This window comes from Xyrauchen texanus, chromosome 8 (genome assembly GCF_025860055.1).
Source record: "Xyrauchen texanus isolate HMW12.3.18 chromosome 8, RBS_HiC_50CHRs, whole genome shotgun sequence".
NCBI lineage: Eukaryota > Metazoa > Chordata > Actinopteri > Cypriniformes > Catostomidae > Xyrauchen > Xyrauchen texanus.
This window is the reverse complement of record NC_068283.1, coordinates 46,445,930-46,467,755: the sequence shown is the minus strand read 5'-3', so window position 1 is coordinate 46,467,755 and position 21,826 is coordinate 46,445,930. Positions and strand designations below refer to the sequence as shown.

The 21,826-nt window shown below is 41.6% G+C and overlaps 2 pseudogenes; both read right to left on the bottom strand.

Moving 5' to 3' along the window:
• Window positions 1–552: 552 nt before the first annotated feature.
• Window positions 553–6,304, bottom strand: LOC127648316 (nuclear factor 7, ovary-like; annotated as a pseudogene).
• A 7,771-nt stretch (window positions 6,305–14,075) lies between these two features.
• LOC127648320 (nuclear factor 7, brain-like) lies at window positions 14,076–20,867 on the bottom strand (annotated as a pseudogene).
• Between the last annotated feature and the right edge of the window lie 959 nt (window positions 20,868–21,826).

The following is a 21,826-nucleotide window of genomic DNA, read 5'->3' as shown; positions in this document are numbered from 1 at the left end:
CTTGGTTTTTGCATGAGTCTTATATTTGAGTAGTGTCTGGCGATGGTAGACACGAACACTGGTTGCTCCGATGTCCATGTGTTGCAAAAGTCGGGCTTTTTTAACAAAAATAGCACCATTGTGGATCCGGAGTGGCCGCTGCGTGCTACCGCGCCGCCATCTTGGATCTTTTTCACATGACTGTATTTTGAAGTACACTGAAGTATTAAAAGTTACTGGATTAAAATGTACTTTTTAAACAATATTCTGAAGTTTATTTAAAAAATAAGTGTACTTTTCCAAAGTGTGCTTAAGTGTGTTAAGACACATATTCATGAAAGTGTCACATTATATTACATTACAGTGTCATTAAATTCATTTAAATCAAATTACTTGAAAATATTTTAATTTTTTATTTTAAATGTGCTTTTTGGATTACATCTCCATATTAAATGCAATTAATGTACTTCTTTTTCACAAAGGGAACACATTATAAATGGTAAATGGTCTGCGCTTAACAACCCTGCGATTAGCAGCCGACCCGCTCTACAAACTGAGCCACAGCTCTTTTTTTTTTTTTAACCATTATGGTGCTTTTCACAACAGACATCTTTAGTAAAAAGGACAAAACAAATAAAATAAATAGAAAAAATAAAGCAAAACTTTCCCTTTGCATTCACACTGATCCTGAAAGTGGACTCACATCTCTTTCTGGACTCTTTTAGTTGTCATAGGTTCTCAATTAAATGCCTATTGAAAGTTTGATAATGTGTAAATAAAGTGAATCTGGAGCGCTTCGTGTTAACAATAAACAACACAAAAGCATTTACACAACATCATGAAGGGAATCGCACTCAGAAAATCAGATATAACTTTGATTTCCTGTTATTACAAACTATTTATTGGTAAAATCCTCAGAGGGGTTGCGTAATCATAATTCCAGAAGAATGGCAAGAGTGTGTGTGTGAATGTGTGTGTGAATGTGTGTAGATGTGTGTTAGTTACAGGATCAGAGAATGACACTTTTCCTCCGTCATAATCCAGATGAACTCTCACACGCTCAAGATACTGTGTGACATGAAACACAGTGGAGGGATTATTGATGTATAGTGAGAATAATCTAATCTGATCAAACCCCACACTCCAGACATCACTGTTGAAGAAAACAACTCCCTTCCTCTGGTTTGATGCTGTAGTTACTCCAATAATCCAGTCTTCATTGTGTTTAACTTCCACATCCCAACAGTGTTCCTGAATTAAAACCCTCTGAACCCAGAACACACATAAACCAGTCAAATCTCTCTGGATTATCAGGAAACGGTTGAATGTTCTCGCTGCTGTATCTCACACTGGTCAGATCATCAGACAGGATCAGATGTGGATTTGCAGTGTTAGGATCCAGAATCACAGGAGCTGATTACAGAAACAATCAACAGATGCTTTTATTCTAATGAATAATGATCAAGAGTGGATCAAATACAGATTATTATGAATTAAGAACACTTGTAATAATGATGAAACACATATATTTTCTGTGATTACTGTCAGAGTTGTTACTAGTTAAACTCAATTATTTATCACTAACAGTGAATCACACCAACACAAACATTAAATGCTGCAGAAAATTAGAAATGTGCATCCCATGTCAAAAGAAACTGATATATTGGGATACTTGATATAATACATGAAATGGAAATGTTGAAGTATATGCTGTAAATATTCAATACAACAGTAACTTTATATATTCAGTGTGAATAATCTGCAGTAGGATGTTCATGTTGATCTCTGTATCGGTTTAAATGTTGTATTGAAGAGGCTTACCTCTGTCTCTTCAGCATATGATGAGTTTAAATGATTTGTTACAATTCCCTGTTGTGTGTCCTGTGTTCAGACTCTGTTTTCCCCTGGACTACGCTTCCCATAATTCCCTGTTGTGTGTCCTGTGTTCAGACTCTGTTTTCCCCTGGACTACACTTCCCATAATTCCCTGTTGTGTGTCCTGTGTTCAGACTCTGTTTTCCCCTGGACTACACTTCCCATAATTCCCTGTTGTGTGTCCTGTGTTCAGACCCTGTTTTCCCCTGGACTACGCTTCCCATAATTCCCTGTTGTTTGTCCTGTGTTCAGACTCTGTTTTCCCCTGGACTACGCTTCCCATAATTCCCTGTTGTTTGTCCTGTGTTCAGACTCTGTTTTCCCCTGGACTACGCTTCCCATAATTCCCTGTTGTTTGTCCTGTGTTCAGACTCTGTTTTCCCCTGGACTACACTTCCCATAATTCCCTGTTGTCTGTCCTGTGTTCAGACTCTGTTTTCCCCTGGACTACACTTCCCATAATTCCCTGTTGTGTGTCCTGTGTTCAGACTCTGTTTTCCCCTGGACTACCCTTCCCATAATTCCCTGTTGTTTGTCCTGTGTTCAGACTCTGTTTTCCCCTGGACTACGCTTCCCATAATTCCCTGTTGTTTGTCCTGTGTTCAGACTCTGTTTTCCCCTGGACTACACTTCCCATAATTCCCTGTTGTCTGTCCTGTGTTCAGACTCTGTTTTCCCCTGGACTACACTTCCCATAATTCCCTGTTGTCTGTCCTGTGTTCAGACTCTGTTTTCCCTGGACTACGCTTCCCATAATTCCCTGTTGTCTGTCCTGTGTTCAGACTCTGTTTTCCCCTGGACTACACTTCCCATAATTCCCTGTTGTCTGTCCTGTGTTCAGACTCTGTTTTCCCCTGGACTACACTTCCCATAATTCCCTGTTGTCTGTCCTGTGTTCAGACTCTGTTTTCCCCTGGACTACACTTCCCATAATTCCCTGTTGTCTGTCCTGTGTTCAGACTCTGTTTTTCCCTGGACTACACTTCCCATAATTTCCTGTTGTTTGTCCTGTGTTCAGACTCTGTTTTCCCCTGGACTACCCTTCCCATAATTCCCTGTTGTTTGTCCTGTGTTCAGACTCTGTTTTCCCCTGGACTACACTTCCCATAATTCCCTGTTGTCTGTCCTGTGTTCAGACTCTGTTTTCCCCTGGACTACACTTCCCATAATTCCCTGTTGTCTGTCCTGTGTTCAGACTCTGTTTTCCCCTGTTCTACACTTCCCATAATTCCCTGTTGTCTGTCCCATGTTCAGACTTTGTTTTCCCCTGGACTACACTTCCCATAATTCCGTGTTGTGTGTCTTGTGTTTAGACTCAGAATGGAATGGTGGTGGCGTAGTGGCTAAAGCACAGGGCTGTTAATCAGAAGGTCGCTGGTTCGAACCCCATGAACACCACCATTGTGCCCTTAAGCAAGGCACTTAATCCAGGTTGCTCCGGGGGGGATTGTCCCTGTAATAAGGGCTTTGTAAGTCGCTTTGGATAAAAGTGTCTGCCAAATGCATGAATGTAAAAAAAAAATGACTGTTTTCCCCTGGACTACACTTCCCATAATTCCCTGTTGTGTGTCCTGTGTTCAGACTCTGTTTTCCCCTGGACTACCCTTCCCATAATTCCCTGTTGTCTGTCCTGTGTTCAGACTCTGTTTTCCCCTGGACTACGCTTCCCATAATTCCCTGTTGTCTGTCCTGTGTTCAGACTCTGTTTTCCCCTGGACTACGCTTCCCATAATTCCCTGTTGTCTGTCCTGTGTTCAGACTCTGTTTTCCCCTGGACTACGCTTCCCATAATTCCCTGTTGTCTGTCCTGTGTTCAGACTCTGTTTTCCCCTGGACTACGCTTCCCATAATTCCCTGTTGTCTGTCCTGTGTTCAGACTCTGTTTTCCCCTGGACTACTCTTCCCATAATTCCCTGTTGTCTGTCCTGTGTTCAGACTCTGTTTTCCCCTGGACTACACTTCCCATAATTCCCTGTTGTCTGTCCTGTGTTCAGACTCTGTTTTCCCCTGGACTACCCTTCCCATAATTCCCTGTTGTCTGTCCTGTGTTCAGACTCTGTTTTCCCCTGGACTACCCTTCCCATAATTCCCTGTTGTCTGTCCTGTGTTCAGACTCTGTTTTCCCCTGTTCTACACTTCCCATAATTCCCTGTTGTCTGTCCCATGTTCAGACTCTGTTTTCCCCTGGACTACACTTCCCATAATTCCGTGTTGTGTGTCTTGTGTTTAGACTCAGAATGGAATGGTGGTGGCGTAGTGGCTAAAGCACAGGGCTGTTAATCAGAAGGTCGCTGGTTCGAACCCCATGAACACCACCATTGTGCCCTTAAGCAAGGCACTTAATCCAGGTTGCTCCGGGGGGGATTGTCCCTGTAATAAGGGCTTTGTAAGTCGCTTTGGATAAAAGTGTCTGCCAAATGCATGAATGTAAAAAAAAAATGACTGTTTTCCCCTGGACTACACTTCCCATAATTCCCTGTTGTGTGTCCTGTGTTGAGACTCTGTTTTCCCCTGGACTACACTTCCCATAATTCCCTGTTGTCTGTCCTGTGTTGAGACTCTGTTTTCCCTTGGACTACACTTCCCATAATTCCCTGTTGTGTGTCCTGTGTTCAGACTCTGTTTTCCACTGGACTACACTTCCCATAATTCCCTGTTGTGTGTCCTGTGTTCAGACCCTGTTTTCCCCTGGACTACACTTCCCATAATTCCCTGTTGTGTGTCCTGTGTTCAGACCCTGTTTTCCCCTGGACTACACTTCCCATAATTCCCTGTTGTCTGTCCTGTGTTCAGACTCTGTTTTCCCTGGACTACACTTCCCATAATTCCCTGTTGTGTGTCCTGTGTTCAGACTCTGTTTTCCCCTGGACTACACTTCCCATAATTCCCTGTTGTCTGTCCTGTGTTCAGACTCTGTTTTCCCCTGGACGTTGCCGCCTCCTTGCTACAATATTCACTAGAAATTGAAATAATCAGAAGGTGTTCAAAGCGTTCTTAATCATGTGCATTTATTTCTGTTGTGTAATAACTTTATTTTTATTTTAAATGTGCTTTTTGGATTACATCTCCATATTCAATGCAATTAATGTACTTCTTTTTCACAAGAAGTAACGACACATTATACAATAATATATATAATATATATTCTATATTACCCTGTGTCCCCTCCCCTGGTTTTATAGACTCACTCTTGTGGACAATGTCTTGCATCTTCTTCCAGACTCTGAATGTCAGGTTGCCCAAGTAATGTGGCACATGAATGAGAGCTCCAGAAGTCATCTGTGGATCCGGCTGTGAGATCTGGGCTCTGGAAGAACATTCAGGAGTCAGTACTGCAGTGACTTTCACTTCACAACCATAGAGAGGAGACACTTACCTTTCCATTGTCACATTAAAGTTCTGCAAAAGACAAAAAACACTTGATGATCTCCTCAAATGATCAATAAGAGCAGAAATCAATGATGAGAGTTTGACGTTCACCTTTAGAAATGACACATCGTCATTGGATTTCATCATTTCCTCCATGTGTTTGATTGTGTGTGAAAGAGCTGAGATGTGTGTGTACATCTCCTCAAGCTTCTTCTTCATCATCTGACTCTTCTGCTCCTCTTCCTCTCTCAGTGAAGTGATTGTAGCTTCTTCTTCATCTCGGAGAAACTCATGAAGCTTCTTAAACTGCTCTTTAATCTGACGCTCTGTGTGCTCAACTTGAGTCTGAAATCACATCAAATTCACTTCAATCAGTTCTGCATTCACACACATCACATCATTTATCACCAAATGTGTTTGATTCTTCATCTGTATCCTCACCTTGATGTGTTCAACTGCTTCATCACACTTTCCTTTAATGTTTTCAGTGTGTTTGAGTTTCTCTTGTAAAGACTTCAGTGCTGTATTGAGTTCCTCCTGCAATTTAACAAAGTGAAAATCTGTGTGTAAGACACAGTATGGTGAGTATTGTTTAAAGCAATTTGTTGTTTTATCTACATGAATGAAGAGAAGTTTGTCATACCTTGTAAGATGGAAGAACTTCACAGATGGGTTTGAATTTATGATTGGTGTGTTTCTCTGAATCTCTGCACACTAAACACACCGGCTGTTTATCATCCAGACAGAAGAGTTTGAGTTTCTCTCTGTGTAAACTGCAGATCTCCTCACACTCTGATCTCTCCTTTAGGAATGAATCACACAAGTTCTTCAACACCAGATTACAAGGAGGTTTGTGTTTTGAAGATCTCCTGCAGACGGGACACTCCTGAGTCCTCTTGGTTTTCCAGAACTGTTGAAGACACTCTTTACACAAATTGTGACTACACGAAAGAACAACAGGATCCTTGTAGATTTCACAGCACACAGGACAAGAGAGATCTTCCACAGATAGAGAAGCCATTTTTACTGTTTGTAAGAGCTCCAAAGATCTGAACTTTACTTTCACTTTCTGAATGTTGCTTTCAAGAACGAATAACTATCAGAATCACCAAAGATCTGCTGTCTACTCTGAAACTAACTTCATAAAAAGTTTCCCTTAGTTCTGCACTGATCAAATATTCACAGAGGAGTCAGTACGACAGTAAAGAGAGAAATGAGGCAGTCACTTCCTGAGTGTTGTGTGAGGGTAGAGTTTCTGGTAATCTGTAGGTGTGTTTGTTAGCAGGTCAGACAGGAACATTTTTGTTCACTGGCTTCATGGTACAAAACACCTTCACAATAAATGTACAATAAAACTGTCCGATCTCAAGATTCAAGGCTACCTTTATTATCCCCCAAGGGGCAATTTGCTGTACAGACAGCAGTAACTACACTGCTGACACAGTCTCTGTAAGTTCATCCAGATCGACACAGGCATTATTAAACACATCCAAGTCTGTGCAACTATAACAGTCCTGGAGAAATGTAATAGACTCCTCTGACCACACCGGAACTAATCGTCATTCCGGCTTGTTTCTCTTCAGGACCGATTTATAGGACGGAACCAAATACACAACGTTGTGTTCAGACATGCCAAGCGGAGCTCTACTCAGGGATTTATATGCACCTTTGTCAGATCCATAACAAAGGTCCAGGCATTTTTTGAGTCGTGTGGGACAAGTCACATACTGGTAAAAATTACACATTATTTTCCCAATTTACAATGATTAAAATCACCCATAATAAAGTTTGGCGCATCCAGCACAATCCCTTGAAGCCGTGCACTGTTTTTACAATAGCCCGAGTTCCCATGTTAACATTAGCCTTCGGGTGAATATACACAAGTGTAACAAATAACTCGTAGAGATATAGACAAGAGGTCAATGTCAGGTATGCACAATGTCTCCCTAACAACCTCCGTGTGTCGTGGAAAATCCCGATGAATCTCTCTAAGTTGTAAGAAAACTCTTGAGTCTTGAGTTCCAGATGCCAAAGTTGTAGTTTATTGAACACCAACAAACATGAGACCGGTCAGCTGTCCGTTCTGACTCATTTTCCTAAGTTCTCAGTTATATACCTTTTTGTTATCTTGTTACCCACTGTCTCTGACGCATGAGGTCACTGCCTTGTCTCTTTCCCACCAATATGTTCTACGTCCTTTGTTAATTAAATATTGGTGGGAGATCCCTCGCCTATCTATTAAAAAGAAAAAGAAACATATATCTTTGGTAGCCTCTCATATCTTGACCTCGTGTTACAGTTCATGGACAGAGTACATCAACACCTAAAAACATTTGCATAAGAGACAAACAGCCATGTCCTCATCACATACTTTTTACAATGAGGCGGCCTTGTTTGCTCATACACATTATCATTTGACTAATGAAAGAAAACACCAGCTGCAAAGATATCATACATTCAGCTTATTAGAACAAGACACCATTCATACATGGCAGCACAAAGGAAACACACCAAGGACTCTCATCAGAATACTATTGATTAACAGAAACACATTTTGTTTTTGACGAAATACACCTGTTTTTCAAGGTTATATACCATACGTGTTACACCAGTTTTTGTTGACATAGAGACACAGTCCTCCACCGAGTGATTTACCAGTCACTGTGGAGACTCTGTCCAGGTCAAAGGGTATCCAAAGCCATCGATTTCCAGATCGGATTGAGCGTATTGTTCTTTGAGCCATGTTTCCATTAGTGCAAGAAAACAAGCGTTGTTGTACTCTGTCAGGAACTTAACATTTGCCCGAAGCTCATCAACTTTGTTACGGAGAGAGCTGCCATGGGGTCCGTTCTGCCTACACTGGAGTTTCACAGTAATAGGAGGAATTTGCGGCTATGCTGTAGAGACTCACGTTGCTGCCAAAAGGAGGAAGAAGCCCGACAAGTTAAGGTGAATCATTGAATGGTGATTAAGGTGAATGGTACTGGAGCAGCTGATTCATGGTCTGCCGAAGGGTTATTGGCAGATCCCCTTGACTCCAATGTCCCGCGAAGAAACAGCCTTCTCTACGCCGTTCGGATTGCACCAATTTGTGATGCTTCCGTTCGGCTTGTTTGGGGTCATGGATCGAATCCTCTGGCTGCATTCGGCTTACGCCGCTGCCTATTTAGATGACATCATAATTTATAGTAATGATTGGCAGTGGCACATGCAACATCTGAGGGCGGTTCTGAGATCTTTGCAACAGGCGGGGCTTACAGCAAACCCCAAGACGTGCGTGATTGGGCGTGTGGAGGCACGGTATCTGGGGTTCTACGTGGGCCAGGGCCAGGTGTGTCCCCAAATTGACAAGACCGCCACGATTGCGACCTGCCCGAGACCCAAGACCAAAAAGGGGGTGAGGCAGTTCCTGGGGCTGGCTGGCTATTACAGGAGGTTTAATTATTTGGACGTCACCAGCCCGCTGACTGACCTCACTAAAAAAGGGGCTCCAGACCCGGTCCAGTGGTCGGAACAGTGTGGAGGCTCCGGATGGCGTGCCGGTCCTCTGCCTGAGCCCGCATGATTTAGAAAAAACGTCGATCTTGGTCCTGCCGGAGCTCAAGCAGGGATTGCTGGTGGCTTTGGTGTAGCATCGTGAGGGACTGGAGGACCTCCGCCAGCTGGGAGGACTCTATGGGGCGACCTTTCTCCATGCTTGGAATTTTTTGGATCCCGGGTTTCGGCACCAGTGTAACAACCCTCACGGGAAGGAGGACAGGAAACGAGGCTTCAACAAAAGGTAAGGCTTTAATTGCCGTCTGTCTCACAACAGTCCACAGAAAATACAATACAACGCAAAACAACACAAGCGCACTGGGTTGGCTTGTCGGGTTTTCTCCCCACTGGAGACTCTGTGTCTGCTTTTTATGCCGCTCTCCTCGTGCTCACTGGAATTAGAGACAGGTTTAATTTAGCTCAGGTGTAAGTGCCCTTACCGCTTTCCTCTCCCGGACGGGCGCTTGACCGTGCCCCCGCTACCACAGCCATTCTGTTACATGTCCTAATATTTGTATGTCTATTTATACTCTTACCTTGTTTTATATTCTGTGTCTCACTGTAATGTTTCTCCTATCAACAATAAAAATGTTTTGTGTACACAAGAATACTTGGCATTAAAGCTCATTCTGATTCTGATTCAGTTTGTTGCACAGATGCTTCAAGATATCCTTAAACTATCTTCTATATTCTTCGATCTGGGCCAGTTATGGAATATAATAAAAGTGTAGACCCGCATAAATCTGACAATCTGATGCTGAAGCCTTTTCAAAAGTCATAAAGTTATTTATTGTGATTCTGTCAGACCGGTGCACTCTTATTTGCAGACTTTGTACTTTTCTACACTTTTATTGGTGTACATTGAAAACATTGTCTATGATGTGAAGTTGAAATTACTGGTGAAACGTCCTTTTCTTAATGATAACAACAAAGATGACAATATTGTTATGACAGAGGCTATTTGCTATGTGTAATTATTTGTCCCTCCTCACTTAAAGGTCTTTATCTCCTTTTTCTTGTTTTTTTTTTCTTGTGTCATGATATACAGATTTTTTGTTATTCAAAGTTGCGTTGTCAAACTAGGTGTTACAATATTATCTCTTACAATATTTTCTCTGGACCATGTCAGCTACAAGGGTTTCAAAGTGTTTTGGAGGTAATATAACTTTCTCAACTGCAATGTTAAGGGCCTAAACTCAATATTTAAACTTAACAGTGCTGAACCATTTGCTTGATCTTAATAGTGCGTGAAACTCATGTTGTACCCAGAATGAAGAAAAACTGGGTAGGACAGCTATATAATTTCAATTTAGCATATAAATCCATAGGTACAGCAAATCTTCTTCATAAAGCTCTTCCATTTCCAGTATAGAATTTTACAGTTTTTTTCAGTCGCTAACAAGCGTTTGTCTAACCAGTTGGCACATTTTCAAAACGCTAAACACAATTAGCACAGCATCGGCCTTTTGTGGCCATACCATTCACACATTTCATGTCGTTTTCACACAATATGCAGTCAGTGATCACATTTCCACAATGCTTACATTTTCTTAACAGACAAGCTATACCTCCCAACAAAATTATGATTGTTTTTGTAGTATTTACAAATGTTAACACACACCATCCCACAATAGCAAAAACAATATTCCAAACCTTAGATACAGTATAAAAACCTCTGCTTCTGCAATGATATCAGTTCAAAAAATATATATCTCAGCTGATAATAAACAAACAATTGAATAACTGACACACAGCTGATTTATGTTGGGTAAATTGGGCCAACCACAGCTGATTCCAATCTGGCTTTGACTCAGTGGCAGGGGTTATTTTTTTCTATTACATTGACACATATACAGTAAAAGGAGAACTTTGAGGAGTGATGTTTTTGGAAACAGAAACAGAAAAAGACAAACACTGTAATGTCTGGATGAGGAAGAGCAAGGGGCCCAGGGAGAGATGCAGTGAGAGGTGCAGGAGCAGTGAGAGATCGGGCGGTTGTGGCTCAGGTGGTAGAGTGGGTCGGGTGCTAATCGCAGGGTTGGTGGTTCGAATCCTGGCCCACACGACTCCACATGCCGAAGTGTCCTTGGGCAAGACACTGAACCCCAAGTTGCTCCCAATGGCAGACTAGCGCCTTGCATGGCAGCTCTGCCGCCATTGGTGTATGAATGTGTGTGTGAATGGGTGATTGGGACACAGTGTAAAGCACTTTGGTAACCTCTGAGGTTATAAAAAAGTGCTATATAAGTGCAGACCATTTACCAGAGATGCAGTGAGAGGTGCATTGAGAGGATGAGGTGCAGGAGCAGTGAGAGATACAGTAATTTTGTGCTTTTTTTAGTTCCCCCCTTTTTATCTGGGCTTTATGCTGTTGTTTTTTTGTTCAGAATGCTCTTGTGTGTTTCATGGATATTTTGTTCACTGTAAGCAATACTGTAAAACGTTTTCTGTTCTATCATACCGTGTTTCTACTGTACCTCCTGTAGTAAACAGTAAAGGAAAAAAAATGATTTGCTTTTTACTGGAATGCTTTTGAATGTGAACATTACTGTACATGTGGACATACAGTTCCCAACCAAGAAATGTAGTGTAAAAACGGTGGATTGCATGTTTTGCATGCAAATACCTGTAAAACTGAAACATAAAAGTCTATGCAGTTTTTGTAATGACAACAATAGCCAGTATTTTGAAACCTGGTGTACTTTGATTGACTGCATGTACCTTGTGAAGTGAAAACAAGTGTTATTCTTTGACAGAATAATTTCATTTTGAGTCAGATTTCCAGTGTTTTGGTAAAGTTAGTGTGTGCAGAGAAAGATGTGTTCTATTTTGAAATGAAGAGTTAGTATACATTTAACAAAATGTGTTTTTGAGAATAAAATGATCCATTTGGTCAATTGTGTTTTGTAGGTGTGAGTCAGACTGCGGATCGGGCCGCATTTTTCTGTCCGAGCCCGGCCCGCGTCCGACAGGGCAGTAACCGAACCCGAACGTCATTAAGATATTTATGTCCGAGCCCGACCCGTGCCCGACACAGTTAAAAATCTCGTGTTTTTTCTCATACTAATGACACGTACGTTTGTTTGTGTAGAAAACCCGCTTTTATTTAGCAACTGGAAGGCATTCGGTAATGTTTACAGATGTGCGCAACGCATCAGCGTGCGCCGCACACGGCTAACAAAGCGCATGTTAACACAGGCGCGCACAAGAGGCCCAAACAAATAGCCAATTGAAATTAAATGAACAAAGCTAGGTCTACAAAAAATTGCCCAAGCTAACAGAACAAAACATTAACGTAACACAAATGCAGCTTATTGAACTTATATGCACTCTTACCATTTTTCTCAAAAACTGTGTGGCTAATAAAACTGTAACATGGGATCTATTCACATAATCCATCCGTCAATGTTTAGGCTAATCCAGGTTCTTGTGCAGAAAAAGGATTGCATCAACGGTGGATGGCTTCAAGGCTGTCCTCCTCTGCTCGATGGTCCTGCCAGCAGCGCTGAAGTTGCGCTCACTGCTACTGCTGCTGGCTGGAATAGCAAGGATGCCGTGGGCAAGGACACTAAGCTTCGGGTAGTTGAGTTGATGATCGCTCCACCAGCCCAAAACATCTCTGTCATCCTGCATTGTATGATTTTGAGTCGAGTACATCTCGACTTCGTCTGTGGCATCTGCCACAGGAACATTTTCCCACTCCTCAAAGTCAACTGCAGCTTTCTTGGGCGCGGGTCCTTCAGTGGCGGTCTCCTGGGTGCGGAGGTCACTGAGCTGTCTCTGAACCTCCTGGAGAAGGTTGTCTCTCTCTGAAGAGGACAACATTCGGAGCTGGCTATATTTAGGCCAAAGGAAAGTTGCAATTTTTTGGAGTTCTTGGATCTCCACTTTACGCAAAATCCAACTGAGAGACGTGACCGAGCCCGACCCGAACCCGAACATCATTTCAAAATATGTGTCCGAACCCGGCCCGTCGGGTCCCGTCGGGCTCGGTTAGGGTATCCATCCTCTAGTGTGAGTCTGTGTTAAGAGTTTCGAAAAAGTATCTGAAGTATGGGTAAGCGCTTGTTAGCGATTGAAAAAAACTGTAATCGCAGACCCCTAAGGGAGATATATTTTTATTTAGTTTTATTTTCTTTAGTTTTCTATAGTTTTATATGGAGTGGTGGTGGTGTAGTGGTCTAAGCACATAACTGGTAATCTGGTAATCAGAAAGACACTGGTTCGAGCCCCACAGCCACCACCATTGTGTCCTTGAGCAAGGCACTTAACTCCAGGTTGCTCCAGGGGGATTGTCCCTGTAATAATTGCACTGTAAGTCGCTTTGGATAAAAGCGTCTGCCAAATGCATAAATGTAAAATGTAAATGTAAATTTTCAGCCAATGAGAATACAAAACTGATAACTAGATAAGACAATGAACCAAAACCAATCAAATGGCATAACTAATAAAACCAATGAGAACAAAACATCACATGACAAACAAGGAACAGGAACAAGGAAGCAGTGATCTAAAAGGTCAAAATAAAAGACAAGATAGAAAACATGAAAAAAAATTACAAATTCCCCCCAACAAGGGGTGGCAACCGTCGTTCCAAAACAAAAACAGAACAAGAGTTCAACTGGGAATTGTAAGCAAAGGCAGGCCTGGGGGCAGTTGCACACATGGGCTGTGAGGCAGGGACACAAGGGAACCAGACAGGGCTAGAGACCATGGGGGACCAAACAGGGCTGGAGACCAATTCGGAGCAATCATGGTGACAGAAAAAAAATGGCATAGACCAGGAGACCCGGACGGAGCAGGCGGAGGGCACAGAGAATGGCATGGAACAGGTCGCAAAGATCACAGAAATCAGCTACATAATTCTCAAGGGGGCGATCCCCCTGACGTAGATACAGGAGTGCAACTGCTGGGTTAGTTTTGGCAGGTTGTGTATTCTGTAATGTTGCGCAGTTCAGTGGGACAAGAACGATGAAGAGGATGACGATGCAGTGTGAAACCAAATGCAGTTTATTAAATCAAATGTGCAAAACAAATACATCCAAAATGTGAAAGTATCAAAAGAAAACTATAATCCAAAATAAGGACAATGACTATGACAAAGCTAGACTATAACTTGACTATGAAAACAAGAACTATGAATAATAACCATCCATAACTCATGGATAACTCAATGACAACATTACATTCACAATAAATGACAAAGAATAAAGGCCAATATGAGGGTTTAAATATAAAGACATGGGGTAACAATTCAACCAATGAGAATACAAAACTGAAATCTAGATAACAAGACAATGAACCAAAACCAATCAAAAGGCATAACTAAGAGACATAAAACAAATAAAAACACATGAAACATGAGGGTCACATAAGACAATCACTTGACAAACAAGGAAGCAGTGAACTAAATTTCAAACTAAAAGACATGATAGAAAACATGAACAAAAATACACAAAAATGTTACATGTATTTCTTGAAATGTGAGTTGTTGAGTGGGTTGTATACAGATTTAACCTCATTACGTGGTTAAATTCATTACGTTTGATTTTATGCACAAGCAGAATTAGATATTACTGTGCTTTCTTTCTTTGTTGTTACAAACAAGTCATTGGTAAGATCCTTAGTGGGTAAATACTATGAAAGAATGGCAAGAGTGTGTGTGTGAATGTGTGTGTGAATGTGTGTAGATGTGTGTTAGTTACAGGATCAGAGAATGACACTTTTCCTCCGTCATAATCCAGATGAACTCTCACACGCTCAAGATGCTGTCTGACATGAAACACAGTAGAGGGGTGCTCTAGGTATAGTGGGGATAATCCATGTTTATCGTACTGCACACTCCAGACATCAATGCTGAAGAAATCAAATCCCTTCCTCTGGTTTGATGCTGTAGTTACTCCAACAATCCAGTCTTCATTGTGTTTAACCTCCACATCCCAACAGTGTGTTCCTGAATTAAAACCCTCTGAACCCAGAACACAGAGACAGAAATCAAATCTCTCTGGATTATCAGGAATCGGTTGATTGCTCCTGCTGTGTCTCACACTGGTCAGATCATCAGACAGGATCAGACGTGGATTTGCAGTGTTAGGATCCAGAATCACAGGAGCTGATGACAGAAACAATCAACAGATGCTTTTATTCTCATGAATAATGATCAAGAGTGGATCATATACAGATTATTATGAACACGTGTCATATTAATGAAACACTATCAGATATTTCTCTGTGATTACTTTGTTTTTGTATTATTACATTCTCATTTATTAATCAGTGTTCCCACCAACACAAGCATTAAATATGTGCTGCAGAAATGTAAATCTTTGTATGATATTTTGGGATACTTCAAATAATGAATAAAAAATGCTGAGATCTGGGCTGTAAATACAGAACTGTAAATGTAAAGCTTCTGTGTATTAAATTATAATCTGTAGCAGCATGGCCATTGTTACGTCCCGCACCTCTAAGGATGGCTTGACGTGAAATTTCGGAACACAGCCCCAGCCGACAGATCACCAAAAACACAAACTTAAGTTCCACAAAAAGTATAATTTATTTTAAAGTGGAAAAGATGATAAATTAAGGAGCAATAACTTCAGGGTGCCCCAAGGTCAAAATAATAAACAAAATAGACTTATAAACAAACATATATAAGTTACCTAATCGGGAGAATAAACCAAATACAAAGAAAATTCCCTAACTCCCTATAAATAAACAAATCGCAAACAAAGTCAAAACAAAATGACAGGACACCCCTAGGCTCCTAAAACATACAAACAAAACCGATTTAACTCATCTCAAACGAACGAACATAATCAGGTTAAAAGTTTTGGGGATCTGTCGACGGGAGAAGGAATCCGGAGCTCTTCACGCCACAAGGCCAACGCCAGAATCTTCAGTTAACGCCGCCCTTTTAAAGACGGTGAATCAGTAGATCCACCGATCAGGAGCGCCTCCCGCTGCAACCAATCCCTGCACACATACAGAACAACAACCCACACAAAACAGATACCGAGGATCATAACAGCCATGTTAATTGTTCCAGAATTAGTGTGATTTGTGTAAATGGTCGGCACTTATATAGTGCCTTTTTTAACCGTAGTGGTATTCAAAGCGATTTACACTGCGTCTCATTCACCCATTCACACCCACAATCACACACCAATGACGGCAGAGCTGCCATGCAAGGTGCTAGCCTGCCATTGGGAGCAACTTGGGGTTCAGTATCTTGCCCAAGGACACTTCGGCATGTGCAGTCATGTGGGCCGGGAATCGACCCACTAACCCTGTGATTAGTGGCCGACCCGCTCTACCACCTGAACCACAGCCACCCAAGAGGTTTTGGCGACTCACTCTTGTGGACAATGTCTTGCATCTTCTTCCAGACTCTGAATGTCAGGTTGCCCAAGTAATGTGGCACATGAATGAGAGCTCCAGAAGTCATCTGTGGATCTGGCTGTGAGATCTGGGCTCTGGAAGAACATTCAGGAGTCAGTACTGCAGTGACTTTCACTTCACAACCATAGAAAGGAGACACTTACCTTTCCATTGTCACATTAAAGTTCTGCAAAAGACAAAAAAACACTTGATGATCTCCTCAAATTATCAATAAGAGCAGAAATCAATGATGAGAGTTTGACGTTCACCTTTAGAAATGACACATCGTCATTGGATTTCATCATTTCCTCCATGTGTTTGATTGTGTGTGAAAGAGCTGAGATGTGTGTGTTCATCTCCTCAAGCTTCTTCTTCATCATCTGACTCTTCTGCTCCTCTTCCCCTCTCAGTGAAGTGATTGTAGATTCTTCTTCATCTCGGAGAAACTCATGAAGCTTCTTAAACTGCTCTTTAATCTGACGCTCTGTGTGCTCAGCTTGAGTCTGAAATCTCATCAAATTCACTTCAATCAATTCTGCATTCACACCTTTTAAAATATATTTTACCAGGGTCTCCTAAAGGATGATAAACACAACTGTTTCATGACGGGGAAGGAAATGTTGAGGTGGCTGTCTCAGGAACCAAAGCACGTAGCTGTATTCAACTGTGCACAGTACCCAACTGACAATGCCAGGAAGACCATGCCACACATCCCTAAAGCATGCCAGTGGACACAGGGGCTTGGGAACTGGAAAATAGCTTGTTTCTGTGCTTATCAACATTTTTGAGCCTCATCCAGCCACAACAAGGTCTTGCAACTTTATTGGAATGTGACAAAAATTTGGCACGGAACCAACAACAAACAGTAACAGTGGATCTTCTCGATGCCAGCAGTCAACGGTAGGGAGAGCAAAAAAACCTCAGAGTGGTCTGTGCCTTCTTTGGAGCTGGAGTAGACAGTTCCGTGGGCTCTGATCCCTGCTTCATGGTATTCAAACACTCATGAATGCTTAATTTGCAAAGAGGGAGGTTTTCTGTTAGAACAAGGGACAGAGAGCACAATATTACGCTTTGGTGGATGACTCAGTCTCCACTTTATGGGGCTCGGACACAGCAGGGGCACTGAGCTTAGCAGGGTGCTGCCCCAAGGAAGAACTTGAGCAAGCCGGCTGCGACACAGAGGCCCCTTGCTTCGGCAAGTGGTACTTGAATATCTTTGACTGCTTTTTAGCTGTTTGGAATTGCTTGGTGAATTCACTTATGGCGTCACCGAAGAGGCCCTGCGGTGACACCAATGGGGAATAAATTGGCCGAAACTGCTTCTTGAACTGGGGGGGGGGGCATAAGAGCATTGTGAAAGTCACTGCTTTAGAAACATGCGTTCGTGAAGAGTAAGTCGAATGCCATGTTTTGAACAGCTGGTTGTGCAGCTTGTGAAAAAACGTTGCACTGACTCTGTTTCTTGACTGCCCAAGAAAGAACATGTGCTAGCTCAGATTTTCACTGTGTATTTCCTCCCTGTCAGAGGAAATACCTACAAACTCATCAGCTGTGTGAGACCAGGCCTCACCTTCAGATGCTGCGAGTGATATAGCGTCACCCTCTTCATCACAACCACCAAATGTGATCGCACCATGCACCCAACTGTGGGACGCAGATCATCGCTGGCAAATTCAATGGTTCTTTTATGTTCTTTATGTGCTTTACACCACAATAAAATGCACAAGAACAATCCTATTATCAATAGTGTTTCAAAAGGGGAAGTAATAAATAATATGCTGTTCTTCGGATATATTATCTAGTAAGTTACTTACTAGATAATTAATTTCAGTTTGTTATTGCTAAACTCCTAGTTCCCTTTCAATCACGGAACCATTTTAACATCATGCCACTATTATCAGATGGCACTTGATGCCCACCCTTGATAAGTAATGTTAAGTAATGTAATAATTATTGTGTATATGGCTCCAACACCAGTTAAAAATTTACTTTTATTATGTATCCTCACCTTGATGAACTGAAGTGTTTTATCACACTCTTCTTTAATATATTCCGTGTCTTCAAGTTTCTCTTGTAAGGAGTCCAGTAGAGAATTGAGTTTCTCCTAAAATTTAACAAAGTAAAAACATTTGAAACTTTCATTGTGAAGAAACTGCAGTAATATGCGCGCACACACACACACACACACACACACACACACATAGAATATTACTTAAGACCAATACAAAAAAAGGATTTTTAGAAATGTTGGCCAACTGAAAAGTATGAACATAAAAAGTATGAGCATGTACAGCACTCAATTCTTAGTTAGGGCTCCTTTTGCCTGAATTACTGCAGCAATGCGGCGTGGCATGGAGTCGATCAGTCTGTGGCACTGCTCGGGTATTATGAGAGCCCAGGTTGCTCTGATAGTGGCCTTCAGCTCTTCTGCATTGTTGGGTCTGGCGTATCACATCTTCCTCTTCACAATACCCCATAGATTTTCTATAGGGTTAAGGTCAGGCGAGTTTCCTGGCCAATTAAGAACAGGGATACCATGGTCCTTAAACCAGGTACTGGTAGCTTTGGCACTGTGTGCAGGTGCCAAGTCCTGTTGGAAAATGAAATCTGCATCTCCATAAAGTTGGTCTGCAGCAGGAAGCATGAAGTGCTCTAAAACTTCCTGGTAGACGGCTGCGTTGACCTTGGACCTCAAACACCGTGGACCAACACCAGCAGTTGACATGGCACCCCAAACCATCACTGACTGTGGAAACTTTACACTGGACTTCAAGCAACGTGGATTCTGTGCCTCTCCTCTCTTCCTCCAGACTCTGGGACCTTGATTTCCAAAGGAAATGCAAAATGTACTTTCATCAGAGAACATAACTTTGGACCACTCAGCAGCAGTCCAGTCCTTTTTGTCTTTAACCCAGGCGAGACACTTCTGACGCTGTGTCTGGTTCAAGAGTGGCTTGACACAAGGAATGCGACAGCTGAAACCCATGTCTTGCATACGTCTGTGCGTGGTGGTTCTTGAAGCACTGATTCCAGCTGCAGTCCACTCTTTGTGAATATCCCCCACATTTGTGAATGGGTTTTGTTTCACAATCCTCTCCAGGGTGCGGTTATCCTTGTTGCTTGTACACCTTCCCTTCTTGGACACAGAGCTCTGTGAACAGCCAACCTCTTTAGCAATGACCTTTTGTGTCTTGCCCTCCTTGTGCAAGGTGTCAATGGTTGTCTTTTGGACAGCTGTCAATTCAGCAGTCTTCCCCATGATTGTGTAGCCTACAGGACTAGACTGAGAGACCATTTAAAGGCCTTTGCAGGTGTTTTGAGTTAATTAGCTGATTAGAGTGTGGCACCCAGTGTCTTCAATATTGGTAGAGTCAGAATTTGGTATAAACAGAATGAGAACATGGATCCATCATGCCTTGTTACCACTGTGCAGGCTGGTGGTGGTGGTGTAATGGTGTGGGGGATGTTTTCTTGGCACACTTTAGGCCCCTTAGTGCCAATTGGGCATCGTTTAAATGCCACGGCCTACCTGAGCATTGTTTCTGACCATGTCCATCCCTTTATGGCCACCATGTACCCATCCTCTGATGGCTACTTCCAGCAGGATAATGCACCATGTCACAAAGCTCGAATCATTTCAAATTGGTTTCTTGAACATGACAATGAGTTCACTGTACTAAAATGGCCCCCACAGTCACCAGATCTCAACCCAATAGAGCATCTTTGGGATGTGGTGGAACAGGAGCTTCGTGCCCTGGATGTGCATCCCACAAATCTCCATCAACTGCAAGATGCTATCCTATCAATATGGGCCAACATTTCTAAAGAATGCTTTCAGCACCTTGTTGAATCAATGCCACGTAGAATTAAGGCAGTTCTGAAGGCGAAAGGGGGTCAAACAAAGTATTAGTATGTGTTCCTAATAATCCTTTAGGTGAGTGTATATACACACACACACACACACACATTCATATATATATATATATACACACACACACACATATATATATGAAAAAGGTGAACCGGATAACACAAAATAACATAAACAATACAGGGAACAAACAAAACATCCACGAGGGGAAAATAACGTATAAACATGAGAAACATCCAGGGAGAAACGTTACATTCAACAAATGATAAAGAAAGAACAAACAACAGGGCTTATACACAGAGATGATGATTAAATTAAACTCCAGGTGAAAACAATGACACTGGGAGTGATGAGGGCAGGGGATTATGGGAAGTGTAGTTTAGAACATGATATATTGTGTATATAAATGTAATGATTTCTGTTCATGACTATTTATTATTATGTGCATATGCAACAAGAGAAGTTTGTCAGTACCTTGTAAGATGGAACAACTTCACAGATGGGTTTGAATTTATGATTGGTGTGTTTCTCTGAATCTCTGCACACTAAACACACAGGCTGTTTATCATCCAGACAGAAGAGTTTGAGTTTCTCTCTGTGTAAACTGCAGATCTCCTCACACTCTGATCTCTCCTTTAGGAATGAATCACAGTAAGTTCTTCAACACCAGATTATGAGGAGGTTCATCTCTTGAAGATCTTCTCCTGCAGATGGGACACTCCTGAGTCCTCTTGATTTTCCAGAACTGTTGAAGACACTCTTTACACAAACTGTGACTACACGACAGAACAACAGGATCCTTGTAGATATCACAGCACACGGGACAAAAGAGATCTTCCACAGGTAGTGAAGCCATTTTCACTGTTTCTAAAAGCTCCAACGATCTAAACTTTACTTTCACTTTCTAAATGTTGCTTCCAATAATGAATAACCATCTAGAATTACTAAAGGTTTGCTATCTCCTCCAAAACAAACTTTAAAAAAATTGTTTTAGAAAGATTTTCCTTTCATTCAGATTCCTATTTGCTTTTGTCCAGAAATGAGAAACGAGTCAGTATGAGAGACACATCCTGGTAAGTGTGGTATGAAAGTGGAGTTTATGATTACCTGTGGGTGCTTGTTAGTAGGTCAGACTAGATATACTGGCTTCAAGTAATAAAAAAATAAAACCCTATTTAAAGTCAAATTCTCTAGATTCTTGGAGCTGACAATTAAAAGGAAGACGAGAGACACATTTACTGAGAACACAAAGACTCAAGCCGCATTGAAATAAATAATTTAAGGGCTACTTTGATATTCGACTGTATGATAATGCAAAATATTTAAGACCACATCTGACACATGCAAAGTTTCATCTGGCAATCAAGAGCGCATGTGCAATGATTCCAGATTCCAGTTTCTGCCAAGAATAGACCTTTTTGCATGGAGTTGCCGTTTCAGCGCCTTATGGAAAAGATCCTCAGACCGCATATGGCATTTTATAATGTGCCTTTCTTGATATAACTTCAGCAAGTAGGTGTTTTGTTAAGTGGCAACACCAGTGACATGACTCCAGTTTATGTATAATATTTATATGAAATTGTATTTATTTATGCCATCCATGTAATAAATGTGGTATTGAGGTATACATTATTACATTTTAAATGGGAAATTAATATTTTTCAACTCAAATTGCCCTCTAAACCAACCTCCATACATGGAAAAGCACTTTTATTGTACTTGGAACTTGATATAATTGATTAATAATGGCTCAAATATGTTTAAAATACGTCTTATATTATTAAAGTATGAAAGTTAATAGTGCTTTAACACTGT